This window comes from Anser anser (genome assembly GCF_964211835.1).
Source record: "Anser anser genome assembly, chromosome: 9".
Taxonomy (NCBI): Eukaryota; Metazoa; Chordata; class Aves; order Anseriformes; family Anatidae; genus Anser; species Anser anser.
In genome coordinates this window covers 3,659,644-3,680,100 of record NC_139729.1, presented here as the reverse complement: position 1 = coordinate 3,680,100, position 20,457 = coordinate 3,659,644, and the positions used below count along the sequence as shown (strand labels likewise).

The following is a 20,457-nucleotide window of genomic DNA, read 5'->3' as shown; positions in this document are numbered from 1 at the left end:
TGTAGTATGTTAATTATTATATAATAATGTATGTCATCACTACCATGATTGCTATATATCATAGATGAAAATGGTGATTAATTAGAATGTATTGGACAGAGTGTAACCTGAGCATGACATAAATGGTATGGAATAAGGGGTGGATATCTGTCCTGGTTCCAGTTAGGACAGAGTTAAGTAGCTCATAGTAGCTGGTAGGGTGCTATGTTTTGGATTAGGATGAGAAGAGCGCTGATAACATGCTGATGTTTTAATTGTTGCAGAGCAGTGTTTACACCAGGCCAAGGACTTTTCGGCTTCTTGCTCTGTCCTGCCAGCGAGCAGGCTGGGGGTGCAGCAGGAGCTGGGAGGGGACAGACCCAGGACAGCTGACCCAAACTGGCCAAAGGGGTATTCCATACCATCTGACGTCATGCTAAACAATATATAGGGGTGGCTGGCCGGGGTGGGGGGGCCGGCTGCTCGGGAATAGGCTGGGCATCGGTCAGCGGGTGGTGAGCAATTGCATTGTGCATCACTTGTTTTCTTACACATTATTATTGTTAATACTATTACCATTATCACTATTATTATTATTATTGTTATTATTATTTTCCTGTCTTAATAAACCGTCTTTATCTCAACTCACAGGCTTCACTTTCCCGTTTCTCTCCCCCCATCCCAGAGAGGGAGGGGGGAGGGTGAGCGAACGGCTGTGTGGTGTTTAGCTGCCAGCCGGGTTAAACCACAACACCCAGGTAACCAGGCCTGCAGCACTAGCTTGTGAGAAGAGGCTGTAGGTCCCCTCTTTCTCAGGACAGGGCGAGGTGATGGCCGGGCTAGTAGATGCAGTGCCCGTGTCTGTGTGTGTGTGCATTTGGGGAGGGGAGAGATTCCTCAGCACACCTCAAAAACTCTTGGCTTCACCCCAACATAGAAGTAGAAACTTTATGAGATGGTACACACTTTCCCAGGATGATAAAATTGTTCTGCTACCAAGTTGTAAAGCTGGTGATAAACAGAGACAAATTATTAATTCACAGCACAGGACTGTGGGAGGATTGATACAAGTACCTGCTTTCAGCTGTTTTGATATATTTTGCAACAAACTTATATAGTGGCTGCCCATACCATGTTGAGTCAGAGTATAGCTCGTAACACTGCATATTTTCTTCTACCATCTTGCTGATTTGACATTAGTAATATAAGATTTTTTTTGTCTTTCTGCAAGCGTAGTTCTGAGAGGATGCTATTGAAGGTATAAGGGAACATTAATTGTATGGGAATGTGGATAATGAGGGTGGCACATATAATAACTAAGCTGTGCAGTGCCTAGCAGGAGTGGTTAGAAAATACTCAGGATTGCGTTTTAAGACAAAGAAACAAATAGATATATTGTCATGGAAAAGAAAGTTATCACTTCTGAAATACTTTCACTCTGAGATGGTGGCAGTTTATATTATTAACCCAGAATAATACTTTCATTGTCACTGAACTTTCTGTGACATTTATAGAAAAGGAAGCTTGCTATTTCACAGAACACTAGAAGATATTTGAGAATATATGTCTTAAAAAATTCTAGCTGTAGGGACTGAAGAAGACAGAGTAACGAGTTTTGTTGTTGTTGTTGTTGTTTTTTCTTTCTATTAAATAGATGGGATGAGAGGTGGGAGGACTTAAAACTGAAAATTAGTACTGAAAAACTTCAGGTGACTGCAAAAGGCAAGTTTCATGTGTTATATATCAAGGAGAGGTAATTGTTATTGACAAAAGAGAGCACCTTATATAGTCTGAGCTTCTGATGTGATCCTCTGCATTATTGGTGCATAAGCTTTTGTTGTTTAAAAAAAAAAAAAGTATTTTCCTGGAGAAAAACTGAAATGTTGTGTCATGACCAGAAAAGTAGGCTTCTCGTTCTGTCATCACTTTCTTCGGCATCAGCTATTAGGTGAAGTGGAGAAACCATTTTGTGAGAAGGAAGCAATGCATATGTTAAACTGAGGTCATATAATAATTAAATATGATTCCTATGTTTTAAATGCCTGTAAAAATTCTGGGTTAAGTTCAATGGATTTTAGTGAAACCAGGCTCCACTAAACTCTATGAATCGAGGCTGTATTACTGTATTGATATGGTTATGACAGCTATGTTTTTTGTTCAGAATAACTACAACAATTTTTTGCAAAATAAAGGGGAAAATTTTTATTCAACTCAAAAATTGACCATTTTTTCCCAAAAAATAAATGATCAGAAACCTGGAGGGCTTGATGTACAGTACAAATTGAAGCATCAGCTTGCATTTGGCTTTGCTAATAGAAGTTTATTCATTCTCTGCTAATGTGGCTTTATAGAGCATTTTATTTAACTTGTTGGTTTTGTAAAACTAGTGTTTATGCAAATGCATGACACAGATTGCTTCTTTTACTGCTGAATTTTAGTTTTCCTAATAACATGGAGGATGCAAAGAGAATACAGAACATAGCCAAAACAAGCAGCAACAGCAAACACAAAAACAAACTACCGCCACCACCAAAAACACTAATACAGGACCACATAAAATGATTTGTTACGTATTCGAAGGTTTTCTTTGATCTGTTCTCTACTATTTTAGTTTTTACTTTGGGGGGAGGTATACCTCCATCTCTTCTCCTAGTTATTCCATCAGCTCCATTAGGATTGTATCCAAAAATATGATTGAACTAGAAAATAAGAAACAGACAGTAATGTGGGTCATGATTTGCTGGGGAAATACATGTATTTGGACTAAGATAATTCAGGTGTTTGAATGTGGCTGACAGTCATTTAGACTACATGCTGGAGACATACTGATGCTGATAAGTCCTGGCACTATATTGTTTGTGAGATAACAGCATAAACTAATATGGCTGGATTATGTGGATGATGCAATATTAATCAAACTGAAGTTTACAGGTCTTGAGTTGTTCACTTAAAATTTAATTGTCCTTTTTTTTTTTTTTAAAGTAAATAAGTGAGCTGTCTCTAAGATTTACTTATACCAAAACCAGCAAATTTCACTCTTATAGGAGGTTGCAGTTCAACCATGACATTCTTCATTGCAACGAATGCTATTTTAGACGTCACAAATTGAGCCAGACTGCAGATGAAGAAGCACCAGTACCTGTTCAGAAACTGATTTAGAGTTAACAGGGGGACAATTTTACTATGCTACAGTGCATAAAATGTTGTCAGTGCAAAATGTTTATAACTGGTCACAATGCTGATAAATGCATTTTTACGGATTATCTGCTTGTAATGTGCAGATAAAGGCAGCAGAATTCTTGGTTTTATTTTGCTTTATTTTATTTTGTCATTTTAATATGATTTAGAATAAGTCTGGTAGGCCATTAAGAACCAACAGCTCTACATAGTTCTTAGTTACACTGATGTAAATGAGAGTTTTCTGTCTTTGGCAAAATTATTCCACAGTTATAGAGCACTTTACCAATTGTAGCTGTGCCTTATGGTACTACAGAGATATAAAATCAGAGCAAATGATGTAAGCATCAAACCTTTCCTGGAAATTGTTACCTTTTTTTTTTTTTTTAATCCTGCCTTTAAAAATAATAATAATAAAATAATAAAAACAAACTATACAAGATCTTTGTAGTATAGCCTTACATCCTGGAATAACAAAAATCTCTTCTGATAAACGCTGATTATTAAATTTACCTCAAGCTGCTTCGGACTAAAGAGACTATTGCTGGTATTGAAATAGTGGAGTCAGTGCCTGGGGAGGGTTGGGTTGCTAAGTTTTAAGTTCCTTAACTGGTCCTTCTTGTTTAAAATATCATAAACCTTGTAATCCTCCATTAGTTATTTATTGATATCTTTTACCATGCACATTAGCACAGGGAAATATAAGCCTAAAGAATTCTAATCCTGCTCGGTGTGAGAAACCCCACAGGTCCTATTTTTATCTTCTTGTTGTTGTTTTTACCTGAATAGGTCAAGAAGGCTGTGAATTAAAATTGCTGAATGTTAATTTTCAACACTGTCAGGGCACCCAAGGCAGCTTCAAAGCTGTCTCAGTCCTAAAGACTTTCCTAGGCTCAGAGGGTTTTGTCATCACATGCAGGAACCACCAGGGTAGGATGGGACTCTGTGGAGCTGCTATTTCTAGCTCTGTCTTCTGTGCAGAGGACAAGGAAGGAGAACAGTAGAAAACAGTAGAACAGTAGAAAATGAGAGCCATCCTTAGTGATATCCTGCTGTTCGTTATAGATCTTTCACTACAAGTTTTCTTCTTAACCAGCTGGCTTTATTTGCTTAAGGGCCCTTTGGACTGGGGAAGAGAAAAATCTGCTTTGCAGTATTGGCATCTGATTTGTCACTTGTGACTTCTGAAGGAGCAGGAACAGAACTGCAAATATCAGACCTGCCCTACTGCAGAGCTCTGGCTGGGACTGTGTTGAAGGCAAGTGCCATGTTAATCCTCTTTTGTGTTAACAGGAAGCTATTGATACAAGGCTTCAGAATTACCGTGCTAAGTATATGATTTCCTATCTCTAGATGGTATATTGAGATTAGTTGCTTCGTGTCCTATAGAACAGTTAAGCCTACAGTGTGGATTTTTATAGTTTAGTTAAATATTTTCAAGGCATGATGAGCTTGGGAAGCTGGTTCCCCTGGTATGCCAGTACCACCTGCAGGGTGTCTTTGTTCAGTTTTGGGGTCGTGCGCTAATGACCGTGGCTTTGTATGCTTTTAGTGTTTCCTTATTGCAAGGGAGCTGTTCTGGCTGAGCAATGGTGTAGCCAAGTTAGGAGGAAAAAAATAATGCAACACTAACTGTCTTGATTCTTCTCACAATGCATTGTAATGTAGTAGCACTATTAGTAGTGACACTTGCAGTTTGAGTTTTAGCATTGAATTTATGGGATATGTTTTACTTCTGTCTTATTGCTTCTTGCATCCCTAGGATGATCAGTCTTGGGGAAGAATCATGCAGTTCTTCCTTTTTTCTGCCCCAAACTGGCCATGCCAGAACCACAAGCCACCAGTTTACCTGGAGACTCATCAGAGAGGATTTTCAGACACTCAGGTGTCCTCAGGGGAGGACCAGTGGTCAATATGTTGGTGTGTGTGTGGGGGTATTGGAAGCAACAAAAAACCAAATACAGTTCTAATCTCAGCTAAACTGAATCTCTGCTACAAGCAAATGTGTTTTTTTTTCCTCTGAAATAAGTGTATTGTGTATTTTCCTGTCTTTTTTGTATGTGTCTCTCGAGCCACTCAGCCTAATCTCTTATATTTGAACTTGATTTGGAATACACCAACAGGGCTAAAACATATTATGCATTATATTATGAATTCCAGAATCTGAAGCACACTCTGGATCCCCTCATCCCCACCCTGGTTCTGTTTTTTCAGCACTGCTGCAAAATGGCTGCTAAGGTGGATGTATGTGAATTCAGTCGTATACATTTGAGCACTGTTGTGTTTTATCATGCTAGCATGATAGTCCTCAGAAGCTAGAAATAAATCTTTGCTGATTGCAGAGCAAGAACTGAAGAGACATAACCAAGACATCTGGCTTTAGTGTTGCCCCTCAAGAGCTCTTAAATGTGAATTTGTAGACTTAAGTTGTGGGCTTTTTTTTTTTGACTTTTATGGTAGATGAAGATTCTGCCTTGTTACTTCAGCTAACAGTTATGTTTTTTATACCCTCATGGGTATGTCTTTTCTGTGCTGATGATTTTCCAAATCTGCATGTTAACAGGGTCTCTGTATTGGTAAGCATACTGTGAAGCTGTGCCCTTTCAAAGTGTTATCACCAGTTTTGCCTTTTTCTGCCTGACTGGGATTTATGGAAAAGCCTTGCATAGGCTTTTGATTCTGTTATGTTTCTCCTCTGCTAAAAGCTGAGCCGCACAGATTTTCTCCCCATGAATTGTGGGAGAAGTCGTCTGTCTGAACAATGGTAGAAGAATTATGGGCAGACAATGTGGATCCACAGGCATTTTACCTTTTGCAGAGAGAATTGGTTAGCAGTTCACGCTTGAAGTTGAGTTAAAAGCACCATTGATTTCAGGTTCAAATGGTTCTGTATTGTGGTAAGGAAGTGGTCAGGAACAATGGCTGTGGAAGAGACTGAATTAACTATGGTGTGAAGACAAATATTAGTCAGTAGTAATGCAAGTTAAAACAGCTGCTTGAAGTGGCCAAGTGCCAATGAGGCCTACAACTTGACAGAGATTTTGCTGGTTTTGCATTGGTGGTATTTTTTTAATAGATATGGATTTCAAGCATTGTTGCGTTGCTCTTGTATTTGTGTATTGCAGACCTCACCAGAAGAAAAAGCAGGCTCATCATCAGTATAAAACAGTCTTTGTACCTGGGTTCATTTTTGCTGATTAGCAAGTAATGCCACTACAGTTAATCCCATTAAGTTTTAGGGAGTGTATTTACTGCTATTTGTTGACATCTTGGTTGCTTAGAATAAAAAGATGACTGCAGTAAACGTTCTTGCTGTTCACCTGGCTCTGCTGTGCTTTCTTCCAGTTCTTTCCTTCCTTTGAGGTACTTGCAGAATTTTAGGGAACTGTCACTTCAGCTCTGAACACTACAATCATTGTAATACTGCTTCTGTTAGGCACCTTGCATCTGACATCTGATCCATCATCAGAAAGAAACTTAAATCATTGGAGAAAAGTAAATCATTTGGCTTTTTTTTTCTTCAGTGATCAGTTAAGCACAGGGAGATGTGGGCAAGCCAGAACTCCTAAGATATACATGTATAAGCACAGTCTGAAAGCAGTGGCATTTGGGCATCTTTATGAAACACTGCTGTAAAGACTTTTCCTGACATGATCTGAAGAAACTCTTTCAATGATTCTAACAAACTAGTCTTTGTATTTCAGAAATGTTCCTTTAAACAGATCTGATTTTTTAGTGTAGGCTTTTTTCTGCCAGACATATTTCTACAGCTACTGCGTAATGATGCAGTAAATTCACCCAGGAGCTTGTTATAGTTAATAACCTGTAAAGGGCAAAGGTGTTTGGACAATGCACATTAAATTAGACCCGTATCATTTACTAATAGGGTAAGTTATTTCTTATTTTGTCCTTCAAAGAAAATAATTTTATAGAAAAAAATAGAGGTCAACTTATTTTCTACACATTTAATTTTTACAGCTGATGACTTCTTGCTAAATAATGCCTTGTTCAGAAGACAAGCATCAACTGCAAACAACTATCAAAAATTCATGCGTGAAAAGCTACAGCTGCCTGAAATTCATAGCAATTGATCAACTTTTTTTTTTTGCTGTTTTTCATATATTAGCAACACACTGGGGGTTATAATTATGACCCTGACTGCCCCTACACTTCTAGATAGATTTACCGGTTATATTGATTCAGTTAATGTTCCTCTGTGGCTATTTTGTAAGAAGGTACCATTTCAGAAGAGAAACAGCCTCTTATTTCCCTTTCTGTGTAGAATGCTTTTCTACTTTTTTTTTTTTTCAGGCAATTTAACACTTTGTGTTTGACTAGAATTACCTTTTCTACTATTACGATCTATAAATTAGAGAGATGAACAATAGATCTGAAATATATAAAGGCTTTGTCTTTCATAGCCTGTCAAGTCATTCTTCAGTTCTTTAATAATCTAAGTCTGGAGATCGCAGTGTGAGCCCTACTATAAAGTACTCTGTAAGAGAACTGCCTCCATTTATTGGAACAAATGTTCGTGTGGTTGAGGTCAGAAAGGTCTTTGGTAAATTCTTGCATATAGAGTGAATTATTTCAAAACCTGTAAAAGCAGAGATGCTGGGGGTTTCCCAGGTCAAGGTTTATATTACAGGCAGAAGAATTTGTATTAAACGAATTTGCATTATGTGCTGCCTCCATTTAAAAGACTTCAGTTTCCAATCCTGTATTTCTCTTGACCTTCAGCCAGAATAGACTGTAATAAAAACTATTTTTAAAAGTGACAAAAAGGAAGCACAGGCCCTGCAGCCATAACAACGTGAGATTACCTGTGGATTTATGAGTAGGGGGATGTTGCTGCTTTGCTTATAGCAATGAATCTGTCCTGTGTTAATAAGCAGTCTTGTTCCTGCCCTGGCATCAGCAAGTCAAAGTCATTGTGGTGTTCTCAGCCAGATCTCTCTGCGTACTGGGGCAATGAGCTCAGCTATCTCAAAGTAAAAATGGAAATTACAAAATGCCTATTCATACCTTTGCCACTTTTTTTTTTCCTGCCCTAAAGTAGTGCATCTACAATTCACTTGAAAATGAGTTTCTCAGGAAAGGAGCCTTTATCTTGCATGGTCAAAGAAAGCAACCGAGGCCTCATGAATCTCTTAGCATTCATCTCTTATTCAGATAACCAAGGAATAATAAACTGCATAAATATTCCACCTCAGATGGAAGAGGCTGCATAAAGCTGCCTTCATGCTTCTCTTGTTTTACATGAAATTGGGGCTTGGAGAGGCCCTGATATATTCTTTTTAGGAAAGGAGGAAGAAAGGAAGGAAGGATGATCAGGATGAGGCTGTGTGATACTCCTCTCGTTGGCTTCATGCTCTGTGAAATGAAGAAAAAATGCACATAGAGAAATTAAAATAGGCTGTTTGCAAGTAAAAACTGTATTGCTAAGGTTATGCTCTGAAATGCACTATTATTTAGATGATATATACTATCTAATTTTGTGGTTATTGATGTAGCAATTGTAGGTAAAATATACTTGTACGTACATTTGTGGATTTTAAAAGTAGTTTAGAGCTATTTCAACTCAACATTTTGTGAGATCAGTAAAAATTTTAATACAGGTTTTGCAAGTTAGGCTATAATATTGATATATGACTAAAAGGTTTTTTGATGCAGAAGAGAGGAAAAATCTAGTTTACAGTACAAGTACTGCAGTAGTAAAAGGAATGGAGTCATTTTTATTTATCTAAAATCAGAGACTCTCACCCTGAATACGGTAAAGCTTGTAGTTTGCTACCACAGTGAAGAATGCACCTTTAAGATGGTAGCTTTGCTAGGCAGCTGCTTGTGTTGTTTAACGTATCTCTGTCTATTTGTAAGTACTTCCCTACCGAAAAGAAAAAAAAAAAAAAAAAAAAGACCGATGTCTTAACACCTACTGTCAGTTTTAGGGTACATCAGTGGCTTGCTGGTTGAAATACCATAATTGTATTCTGGGTAGGTCTGCTGGCTATACACACAGAGCTATGCTCAGCAGTTTTGACTCCATATGCCTGGTTCCTTAGATATTAAGTTAAGAATATTTTCCAGAAAAATATATCAACTTTCTTTTACCCAGTGGTTGGTGACTAATTTATTGCCTATTTACTGTAGCTTTGTTGTCTGTGATGGCTGGTGAGCAATGCGCCAGCTGTGCCCTCTCTCAGGAAATGTGGAATTGTCTCTGGGTATTACATGAAAGAACAACTCCATGGTAAAAGGTACTGGAAATAAAAACCCTGAACAGCTGTGTTGAGATGATTAGCTACAATTAAAAGACAAAGGAAGGGGTGGGGGAAAGAAACTAACAACAGATTAGTGTTAATATAAATCTAAAGAAAGTGCAAGAGTTCTTGACTCCCATTTTGTAGCTGTCTTGAAGGTCATGCTTCCTCAGAGATGATGTATGTAAACAACAGCATTTATTAATCTCTATAAGCATCAAATGGAATAAAACAAAAGAAACTTCTAAATATGTTTACTGTGCCTGCAATTCTGCTTCCCTTCTGTGCATAAAATGATGAAACAAAAGTTAACTTTGTAGCATCAGCTGCTCACAGGTAAAGGTTTTCAAACAGACAAGCTGAAAGTATGATTTCCAAGTGTGTATTGATCTTTTATTTATTGAAATAAAAGAGAGGGGAGGGTGGAATACTTGCAATTGATATAGCTTACTAGTGTTGTCCTAGAGACTGCAGTTATTCCTCTGTGCAGGAACACTCATTTCAAGTTGAGACCAAATAATTTTTCCAACACTTTTCCGTCTTTGAATTGTGAGTTGCTGGCAATGCACCTTTCTCAGAACTGGGGTTGAATGATAACATTTTAAAATTTACCATCCTCCATTCAATCCCGCAGTTACCTTGTAAGTCATAGTTCTTTATCAAAAGGTGTGAAGTCCAGACTTCCCAAAGTTTTGGGGCTAAGCAGCGCTTAGTTGAGTTCACGAGCCTGCCTTTATACCATTTATTCTAACCTGCTGATTAAAAGGTTTTGGTTTATCTGGACGTTCATAAAGTCTGAATTAGTCTGCAGTGTATCATAAATTGATTGTAAAGAAAAAGCAATATTTGATCTGTATCTCTATCATGCTCTTTCACATCCTATATGGCATCCTGGGACAAGGAGAAGACAATCTCTAATGGTAAATTGTGGATATTAGAATCATGAAAAATCAAACACATTGTTCTTGGAAATGGGTATGTAATTAGGAGCGGTAGCTGTGATATGAGCAAAGGCAATTCTTTCACCTGTGTGTTGGTAAGGCTCTCAGCAGCAGCCCTACTTATTTTGGCACTGCACTTCAAGGAAAACATGGACCAAAGACAACAGGACAGATGTAATCTTAGGTTTGATAAACTTTGAAAGAAGGTTAAAGGAGAGGTATGACAAGTCACTGTCTTTTCTGGTATTAAAAAGAAAAAAGACACAGTCCCCCCCACACCCAAACAAACAAGTACAAAACTCAACCATCTGTGTTGTGCCTAGGCTGGCACCATAATCCCTGATGTTAGATTACAGCAGTCAAGGATCTGTGTATTGTGCAGAATGTAGCAAGCAGTTATATGGCTGTGAAGGTTTGGGGCTCAGGACTGGTCTGTGCTGCACTTTGCAACAGCATGTGCCACCTGGGTTGTCTGTAGTGCAGGTTGGATTGCCTGGACCAGACATGATGGCAATTTTCTGCCTATAAGGGTGATCATTGCTGTACAGACAAGCAAATGTGGGTTACCGCCATACATGTGTTCTGGAACGAGATTAAAAAGCTAGTGTCAGAAATGTTAATGTCGGGAATAGCATCTGATATGTTTTCGGTGGGAAGATGGCCCAGATGATCCCTTAAGATGCTTTATAGCTTTCCTGTGATTTGTAAGATAGATATTTTTCAGGAGTTCTTTAAGCCTAAGGTTGGTCATACTGCCCTCAGTGTTGTGATCATGGTACAGCTGGCTCACAGTTAATCTCAGGCTTGTAGATTTCTTCTTTTATAGTTCAGATTTTCTATCTGGAAAATGAAACTTAATGAGAAGCTTAAAGAATGGCCCACACCAGTGGGTTAATAGAGAGCAGAGTGAGTTTACAGCAGGGAGGAATGTGGAACAACAGTATCTGGAGTAGCACTTAGAGCTTCTGTCTTTACATTGCAGTTTGTTTTTTATTTTTATTGAATTTTTGTTACCTCTTCATCAAAGCATTAGTAGAATTTGTTGTTCTTTGGTGGTCTTTGTACTTGCCTTTCACATTTGGCAGGTTGTTTCTTCCACAAGTTGGAAGAAATAGGATTACGTGAAAAAAATAACCAAAGAGGAAGTGAAGAAAGGTAAGATAAAAGTAATGGAGACAGTTCAGTTGTGAAGAAGGAGGGGGGGAAAATTTCCCAACTAGTAAAAAATAAAGGCGATCAGAAGAAGTGTGACAGAGGGCAGAGAACAAAGACATATAATAAAACTCAGGAGGTGCAGTCTGTAATTTTTGTCTGATCCTGTACCCTCCTATTCCTTTTATATGGCTACAGTGAAGCAATATATGGTTTTAAATAAAAAGCACACTTCTTGTAGAGTCCTGGAATTCTGTGTACCTGATGATAAATGCGCTTTTATCTCAAAATTACAAAGGCCCGTACTGAAGTCTTCCAGTCTATATAAGAAAATATATAGCTGCTTTACTGTCAGAGCACAGGTGGGGTTGAGACACCTTTTAGCCCTCGGTTTCCCTTCTTCTGTGGCTAATGGTTTTTAATGGTTGCTTGGGCGTAGCTGGGCTGGCCATGGTGGTGGCAGAAGACCCACAAGACATCTTTCTTGAATCCCACCTTCCTGCAATTGCAGAGATGTCGGCACTAGCAAGATGCCACCTGCATGATCTGATGGATGCTCCCTTGGCTGGCCACGTAGTATTCCTGGGGACCTAACCCTGCTCCTTTCCTGCTCTTAATGGCCAGTCTTCTAGGGAGAGCATACCCCAAGGTCAGGGTTGGTGTGTTGATGTTTCTGTTTCAAGGTTTAAAGGGCACAAAAAAGTGAATGTTCTTTCTTGCTGGACATCTTCGTGTCTGTCAATGATAGGTTGTTTATTTGAGGGTCGGGTGGGAGTGTTACTTCTCAGTTATCTTCTGTGTGCTTTTTATAAAAATTAGCTGAAAACTTAACAAATACCCATTTGTTTTGCTCTTTCTTGAAATTGTTACTGTAAGAAGTTCAGTAGTTGTTACTTAAGTTAAACCTGCTCTCTGCAAGTGATAAGTTAGAAAGGGAAAAACTTGAAATAATTATTAAAAATAAAAAAAGCTAAATATACTAATAAAGTCTTTACAGTGAAGAAACAACATGAATATTTCATTCCTTATGCTCGGGAGCAACCATTTCAGTATGTTTGAGTAGCTTTGACACAACAAGTGCAACCAAGGTGGGGTTGTATGGGAAGGTAATGGGTGCCACCTGATGCAGAGGGCAGCTCTTGCAGCACTGGAGTGCTCTGGTGATGCCTCAATATCTCATCTCATTGACTGCTCAACAGGTGACAGATCTAAAGAAGGTGTTTCAGAAACTCATTCTAAGAAGCAAAACACAAATTATATATTTTTTAATTATTATTTCCAAACTGTACTTATATTACTCATACACCACTGCCTTTATTTTCTCAGTATTATCACTTATTATTATTGGTATATGCAATTTAATAACACAGTTCACAGTTATACATATTGTATAATTGTTATACAATACAATTGCTTTATGAATGTTATCTTAGTAGCTTTCTTCTGATTTTACTTCAGAATCTTTTATCTTGTTCAGTTCTTTCTTTTGTACAGTTTTCATAACAAATGGAAAACTAAAATGAGATAAAATACCACTCCTTTTCATCCTGTTTTGCCCCATGGTACCCCCCTACTTTTTTTTTTGTTAGATCACAACTAACAGTGGGCTCTTGGGTATGTATTATTTCAGTAAGGAGAACCAAGAGAGTGTGTGAGAGTGATTTCTTGAATAATATGCTTGAAGAAAAGACTTCTGAAGATATGGCGTGCAGTGCTTCAGGCTAATATGCAGCCTGAATGCCTAACCCTTGCTTTCAGTTACTAAATTTGATTCAGGGTGAGTTATGTTCTTTTCTATTAAAAATAAATAAATAAAATACTCCCCCCTCGAATCTTATAGGAACAAGTGGACTAAGTGCTAGGAGTGCACATACAATTATTGTAGTCTTGATTCTGTTTCACTTCTTAAAGCCAACAGATGTTTTAGGAACTGTAATTTGTTGGGGGTAGGAATATGTTTCTCTTTTTTTCTACTGGTTGTTGAAATTAATATATTTCTAGTCACGTATCACTAATCTCTTTAACTTGTCTTCAGGTAAAATGGCTTTCTCGTTTACAGTAATGTGCTCTTATTAAGAGGAGTAGACTTCTTTGCTAACATTTAAGTCTTTGTATTCTATACTACTTTTGCTTTCCAAGCTTGAGTGGTGACAGGTACTGCTTTTTATCTGCACTAAAAAGTTCATAAATTCTCCAGCCACTTGGAAGAAAAAGGAGCAATTATTTGGAGGGGAGAAGAAAACTTCAAACATAAAGCTAAAATGAGACTAGCTGTTGAATGGAAGACATGAATTACTGCCCTAATGTCATCTGTCTTAAAAATTTCAAGGTGGAAGTGGTTATCTTAACCACAGGTTACCATGAAAGGAAACTAATAGCTTATAGCTGGTTGTGCAGCAGCTTTATTTGCATACACATATTTAAGACTAAAACTTAACACAGTTGACATATACCCAATTAAAAAATTGTGTAGAAGCTAGGTTTCCTTGTGAAAGTCTTTCCTGTAATGAAGCATGTGACAGGAGTTATAAAGGAGTTGTTTGTATTAAGAGGAACTTTAGAATGCAAATTAAAGGAATTAGCAACTTAAATGTATTTGGAGTAAAAAACAATTATTTTGATGCATACAGTTTTGCCTAATCTCCCAAGCTTCTAACCATGTCAATAAAGACTTATGTTGAGAAATAACTTTCTAAACATTTCCTACTTTTTTTGAAATTATCTCTATTTTATTAGGAATATCTCAACCTTTCCGTTGCGAAATGTAATTTAGTCTTAAGTAACTTTCTTTATAGGTTAGAATGGACTATTGGAATATGCTCAGAATACCTGTCTTGTATTATTAGTGCTTTGCAGATTAAAAAAAAAAAAAAGGCAGTAGTTAATGGCATTGTTCCAACTGTAAGTACCATCTGCTGATCTTTAAAAATGGGTTAATTGGCACAAAAACAAAGACCAAATTTGTCAGGGAGAGGGGCAGAGAGAAAAGAAACAATGAACGTGAAGAAAGTCTCTATTCTAGTAATAAAAAATAATTTTGAGTGTAATGTTATACTTTATATGCCATCTGAGTCATCTTACTGTATTTGTATGCTTGTAATTTAGCCTAACCTGTACTTTCTGAATTCATCAATATAAGAAGAACCCAGTGAATGAATGCCTATTACATGCAAGATCTATGGCTTGGGGACAATTTTATTTTACTCATAAATTTTAATATCTATTCTCCTACTACAGTGAAAATAATGAGCCTGTAGTGGCTTTGTCCATCATTACAGAGAACTTTCTTAAAGCCACAAAAAGGAGTTGTGACTAATTGGGGTTGACCCACAAATCTGAGATCAACCTTTTCCTCAGTTTTGTGTCTGATACCAAACACCCTTTGGACAGCATTAGCTTATATCCCGCTATGAGAATGATTTTGCTTTTTTCCATTTGTCATAATTTCTTGATGTTTTCTTATAGAAAGAATGGATCGAATCAGTTGGTTTTTTTTTTTAATTATCTTGAGCAGCAAAGTATGGGTTTGGTTTTGTTCATAAGTGAAATACTGTAATTTTTAGGTTACCTTTGATCATGAATTGATTTTGAAAAAAATAAAATTTTATTTGTAGGATTATTAGCAATCAAGCTGAGTAATTCTTGGTGGATTTTGGTGCGGTCTTCTTGCCAAACCACCTCAGACATATCTAAAACCTAAACGATAAATTTCTAATGTTCACTTGTAGAAGTTAATCGTGGCTTTAAAAGCTTATCCAATCCACATAAATCTACACATGGAATATCCACTGGGAGTCAGCCATCATAAAAAAATCAAGAAGTTCAGCCTTTTAAATCTATAGGATCATCTGCCAATATTCTCTGAATATGTATTCAGAATATAAACATGGAAAAATAAACATTTCTGTCTGAGTGGAAGACATCTGCTCTTTTAGCTGAAACCAATAAATGAGCTGGGTACTCAGGCCTCCAAAAATCCTGTCCTTAATATTATTACTGATTACTTGGCTCCAAAGTTCTGAAATGATCATTTTATTTCACATTTTTAAATAAATTTTAGATCAAGCTCTAATGAACTTAATGTTCAGGTTGCATATGCATATAATTATTCTAACTGCAGGAATCATAAATTTTGTGTATATTTCAAACAGTGTATTAAAAACAATGTATTAAAAAAAAGAATTGGATAGTAGAAGACATCAGGAAAAGCAGTGGCAAACATCTTGAAATTAAAAGTGAACAGTCCTATAACAGTACATGGAATAAATTCCTGTATTGTGTGTTATATAAATTTAACTTGGAGAAGGAAAAAAGCTTTTAGAAAAGCTTTTTTAGCCAATAATTGCAAGACTTAATTTACTATTTTCTTTAAACTTTCAAGATTAACATTGCTTTCCAACCTTAATCTTATTCTTTAGAAACGTATAATATCTATTTTTTCTAGGTTTTGTGTTGTCTTGAAGTCAGAAGTGTTCATTCTTTCCGGTGTGTCCTGAGACATCTGTCTGAGGAACCAGGATGATCAGGAAATCACACTTGTCACTGAATCTCAAATATCTATGTCCTTAAAGTTTAGCTCTGTCTTCATTCACCCAAGTCTGCTTTTTAAAGTTATTGGAGTAGTTTATGTTCAACAGTTCTTTGAGCGACATATTATGCCCAAAGTGGAAGGGTAAAGAAATTTGTTGTCAGAAAAAAAAGTGGTGTTTTCAACCAACTATAATTTTCTGAGGCCTAGTCAGAGTTTTGTGAGGCCTAGTCAGAGACTTCAGGCTAGTGCTGCTGTGTACCCACATAAAGGCTTGCTTCCTGGGCTGCTTCAGCCAATTTTTTTATTTTTATTTTTTTTAATATTTTCACAAAGTAACTTATTTTACTCACAGAATCACAGAATAGTTGAGGTTGGAAGGGACCTCTGGAGATCGTCTGGTCCAACCCCCCGCTAAGCAGCGTCACCTAGCGCATAAATACTCTTCATTTACAGTCAAGCTTTCCTTTTAATTCAAATTACGTAGATTATTATTATTATTATTTGCTTCAGTACTTGCTCTGACCTTCCCTTTTCAGTTTCTGAATATGAAGTTATGGTTAGTCTTTGTCCTGTTGTTGCTCCCACCAGTCATTGTCTCTCTTAATTACCACAAATTTTCCTTGCTTTCCTAGTTCACATTTAACAATGGAAATACTACTGGCCTTGCACCAGTGGGCAGGTTGTTGAGGATCCTTGCCAGAAAGAACATTTTGCTGTTGTGCATTAAAAGTCTGCTTCTAAACCTTGCACTTATACGTTAAATAAACACAGTGTTCTGACAGCATCTCAGATTTTGATGTGTACGCAGTTTTTCAGATTCATCTGTGCAGTGCTTCTCACCCTAATTGACATGTTTCTTCCTGGTCACCTACTGCTGTCTGCTTTTTGTCACTACCCATACAACAGGCAGCTGCTGATGTTCTTTGTTCATAATTTTTATGAAGGTCACTTTCTGTGGAAAGACATGCTAGCATTTGCTCTGTCAGCATCCCCAGTTTGGTGTTCAGACACCTATTTTTTTTTTGTTTCATCAGTGATTTATTTTCTGCAGAAGGCAAATGATAAGTGAAATAATAATATGATGTATTCATCTAAGTATCAGGATTGAAAAACAAAAGCAATTAACTCTTTGAGTGATAATGACCATTGGTTTAACATCTAATTATTCATTCTAATAACTAGGATGATGAGTTAATGTTATATAGCTCACATTGTTTGGTATATTACATTGAACTGTGGAAATATCACAACTGGCATATTATCCTTGGATGGTATTAAATCAATCTGTTTGAAAAAATTAATACTCCATCTCATTTGCCGAAATATCACAGTAATTTTCTTAATTCTCTCTTTCATATGGGTACTTTATGAATATGCTTTTACTTCATTTTCCTGACAGGTCTATTTTTTGAAGAGGATTTTAGCTTGGATCAAATTCATAAACATCATGGATTACAGTCAGTGATTTGATATTTGAGGTTTAAATCGGTGACCAATTTTCTTTGATTTCAGTACAACTTTGATCTCTGCACTTTCACTCATAAGCAGAACTTCTATTCAATGGGGATGCTTAAGTTAGAAAAAAAGGCAAATAAACCCTCTAAATTTTAAATAAGAAAATAGAATGATCTCTGTCAAAGCATTGTCTTCAGTTTTGATCTTTTTTGCTATTTTTTTAGGTGAAAACTATAGAAAATGTTACAATTTTAAGGGTATATTTTGAAAATCAGAAGATATTAATTTTGATAAATTCCGTGAATATTTGTTTCAGTAAATTGTTTTCATGAATAACATTAATTTAAAAAGCTACTGAGTTCTCAGTTAAGTTCACAGGGTTGATAATTAATGTGGGTGTCTCTTGGAGCTTCCTAATTGTTGGCCATTATATTTAGTAGGTGTAATTAATCTTTGGGGACAGTGATTTATGCAGTTTTATATTTTTTTTAATAAAAAAAGGCCAGTCATTCAACTGAAGATGAACAATATTGAATGCATCTGTATTTTAGGTTGGATCAATACAGACCACTGGAGCAGTCAGTATCATAAAGTAGTGCTGTTTTTAGGTGTGTATTGCATAATCTCAAACGTAATCTGTTATTTCTTACAACTGCTTGGGCCATTGCAAATTTTCGCTCTAGTACCGTGTCAAAAATCTCCAGATCAGATATCACAGAAGTTATGTGGGGCTGTCATTAAACTGCATTCATTACTTGGAATCTGTGTTGTTAAATGTTTCACTTCTCTTCCTGATTAATTCCTAGTGGAAGTCATATGATAGGCTACATACAAGCATACCGGGAGGCTAAGTGAAAGAACTGAAGGAATGCTATCAATTTTTTTTTTCTTTTTATCCTGTTTCTCAGTGATTAGAAGAAAGAGAACATGGCCAGGTATTGCTGCTTTCCAATGGTTTGCACTTTTTTAGGGTGAGGAAAAAAAAGTGTGAACAGTGAGAAGTATCTGGCAGAAGCAATGAAGGCTAAAGAAATAATGCTGTTCTGCTAACCATGTGTTCCTTTTTCTCCTTATGGAAAGTGAAATGCTGGAATGCATAATCAACAGCTTGGAGAGAGAGACAGTTCTGCAGATTCCCCAGCTCTCTGAAGTCTGGGGGATGGCTGTGTGCTCTTTGTGGCTGTGGTGGTTTCACCATGCTGCGCCACTCCTTGCTCTCACTCCCCTTCCTCAAAGTAAGATGGGGAGAAAATAGGATGGAAAGGGCTCAAGGGTTGTTATAAGGCCAGGGAGATGGCTCCCCAATTACTGTCATAAGGAAAACAGACTCAGGATAAGGGAGATTAATATATTACCTACTGATGACAAGCGAGAGCAGTGAGAAACTAAAAACAAACTAAACCCACCTTCCCCCCATCCACTGTCTTCTACCTCCTCCCCTTGAGCAGCACAGGGGAACGGGAAGTGGGGGCTGCGGTCAGTCCCTATACTCCTTCTCCACTGCCGCCACACGGTCACTCTCTGTTCCTGCTCCGCATGGGGTCCCTCCCATGGGATGCTCCTCTCAGAGGCCAGTCCTGCAGACCCCCCCACTACCAAAACCTTGCCACGTGCATCCAGTACAGTGGCTTTGACAGTGAAGGTCACAGACGTCAGAAGGTCTGTCTGTCATGCAAGTTCTACCATGCTCCCTGGTAGCCCTGGGGACGTGGTCACAGTTTTATTTTGTTAGTTTCCCTTTGGGTCTTCTTTGTGGTGCTTTGGATTTTGTGGGGTGGGTTGTAGCTGAGGACAAGAAAATGATGGTGGGTGGAAATGTGTTTTTGATAGAATTACTCATTGTCTTGGATTTAGGTAGAAATGTGATGACTTTATTGATTTGGGAGGTGAGTTCTAAACTCAAAGATAGTTTATTTTAAAATAACCATTTTGTTGTTGAAATAAAGCACAAAAGATCAGTAGCAGAATAGCTTCCTGTAACATTTTCAACATACTAATCCTTGTCTTTGCTGCTGTTGGCTACAGACACAACTGAGTGATTATCACGCTCTTTTGAGAATATTTTAATGTTACGTTTGAATTATGTTGTATAACCTTCAATGCAAAACTGTAATGAAAGGCAATGTTTGTATATGATGAATATTTCTCCCTGATGGCTGCTTTTGTAGAGAAGTTGGCTCCTTTCTGACAAGGGTGCGCTACTCTGCTGCTGCTCTTCGTGTTTTTTGAATGGAAGCATTTTCATGCTAATTTAATGAAAGCATTAGCAGTTTGCCATTTGGTTACGGCAGGGCTAGGATTTCTCTCTTGGGATAGTAACTGTATGCCAACCAGTCTCATCAGTCCTTCAAGAATATTCTTTTCTGATTTCTATCCTATGGTGATTCTACCAGTGAAGTATCTGGAATTCTAGACAATGTTCCAGGCATACTTATAGGGATAAGTTGTTAAAAATAAAAAATACAAGTCCAGTCAGCAGTTGCTATTGCATACTACTGTTGTACTGGCTTTTTTAAAAAATATTTTAGTATTACAAACGTTTGTTTCCCCTTTTACTTCATTATACTGTGCTGCTGGTAAAGACGCACAACCATGAATTTTAAATGGTGCTCTAAGGTCAGGTAAAAATACCCCAGTACACCAGAAGTGGATCAATATGAGCTTTTAGTGGTTTATAACCAAACGTTTGGAAGTAAAAGCTCTCACTTCTATTCAGTCACTAGCACTGTAGTAAAGTAGGCTTATGTCTTTCAGGTTAATAGCATGCTCAGGAAAAACAGGCAAAAGAATATTAATAATAATAATAAAAAAGTAGATCCAAATTAACAGATTTTTTTTCCTCTCTAGATCTAGTGCTATTTGAAGCTTCCAAAGGAGCGTTATTAAAAACACCTCAGAATTCCTATCAAGCAATTAAATAATCTTTTATTGCAAACATTTTTGTGACTGAACCTGTGCAACC

The 20,457-nt window shown here is 37.2% G+C and overlaps 1 long non-coding RNA gene across 2 annotated transcripts in view; it reads right to left on the bottom strand.

Annotated features, from left to right (window-relative positions):
- Nucleotides 1-737: 737 nt before the first annotated feature.
- LOC310904281 overlaps nucleotides 738-20,457 on the bottom strand; it is a 35,379-nt gene continuing 15,659 nt past the window's right edge. The window contains exons 3-4 of one of the 2 annotated variants that reach the window (XR_014588178.1): nucleotides 5,966-8,529; nucleotides 738-2,678 (exon numbers count right to left, since the gene is read on the bottom strand). This is a non-coding gene — a long non-coding RNA (uncharacterized lncRNA). Of the gene's footprint in view, nucleotides 2,679-3,140; nucleotides 8,530-20,457 lie in introns of those variants that run through there. The other variant, XR_014588179.1, reaches the window with a different exon arrangement.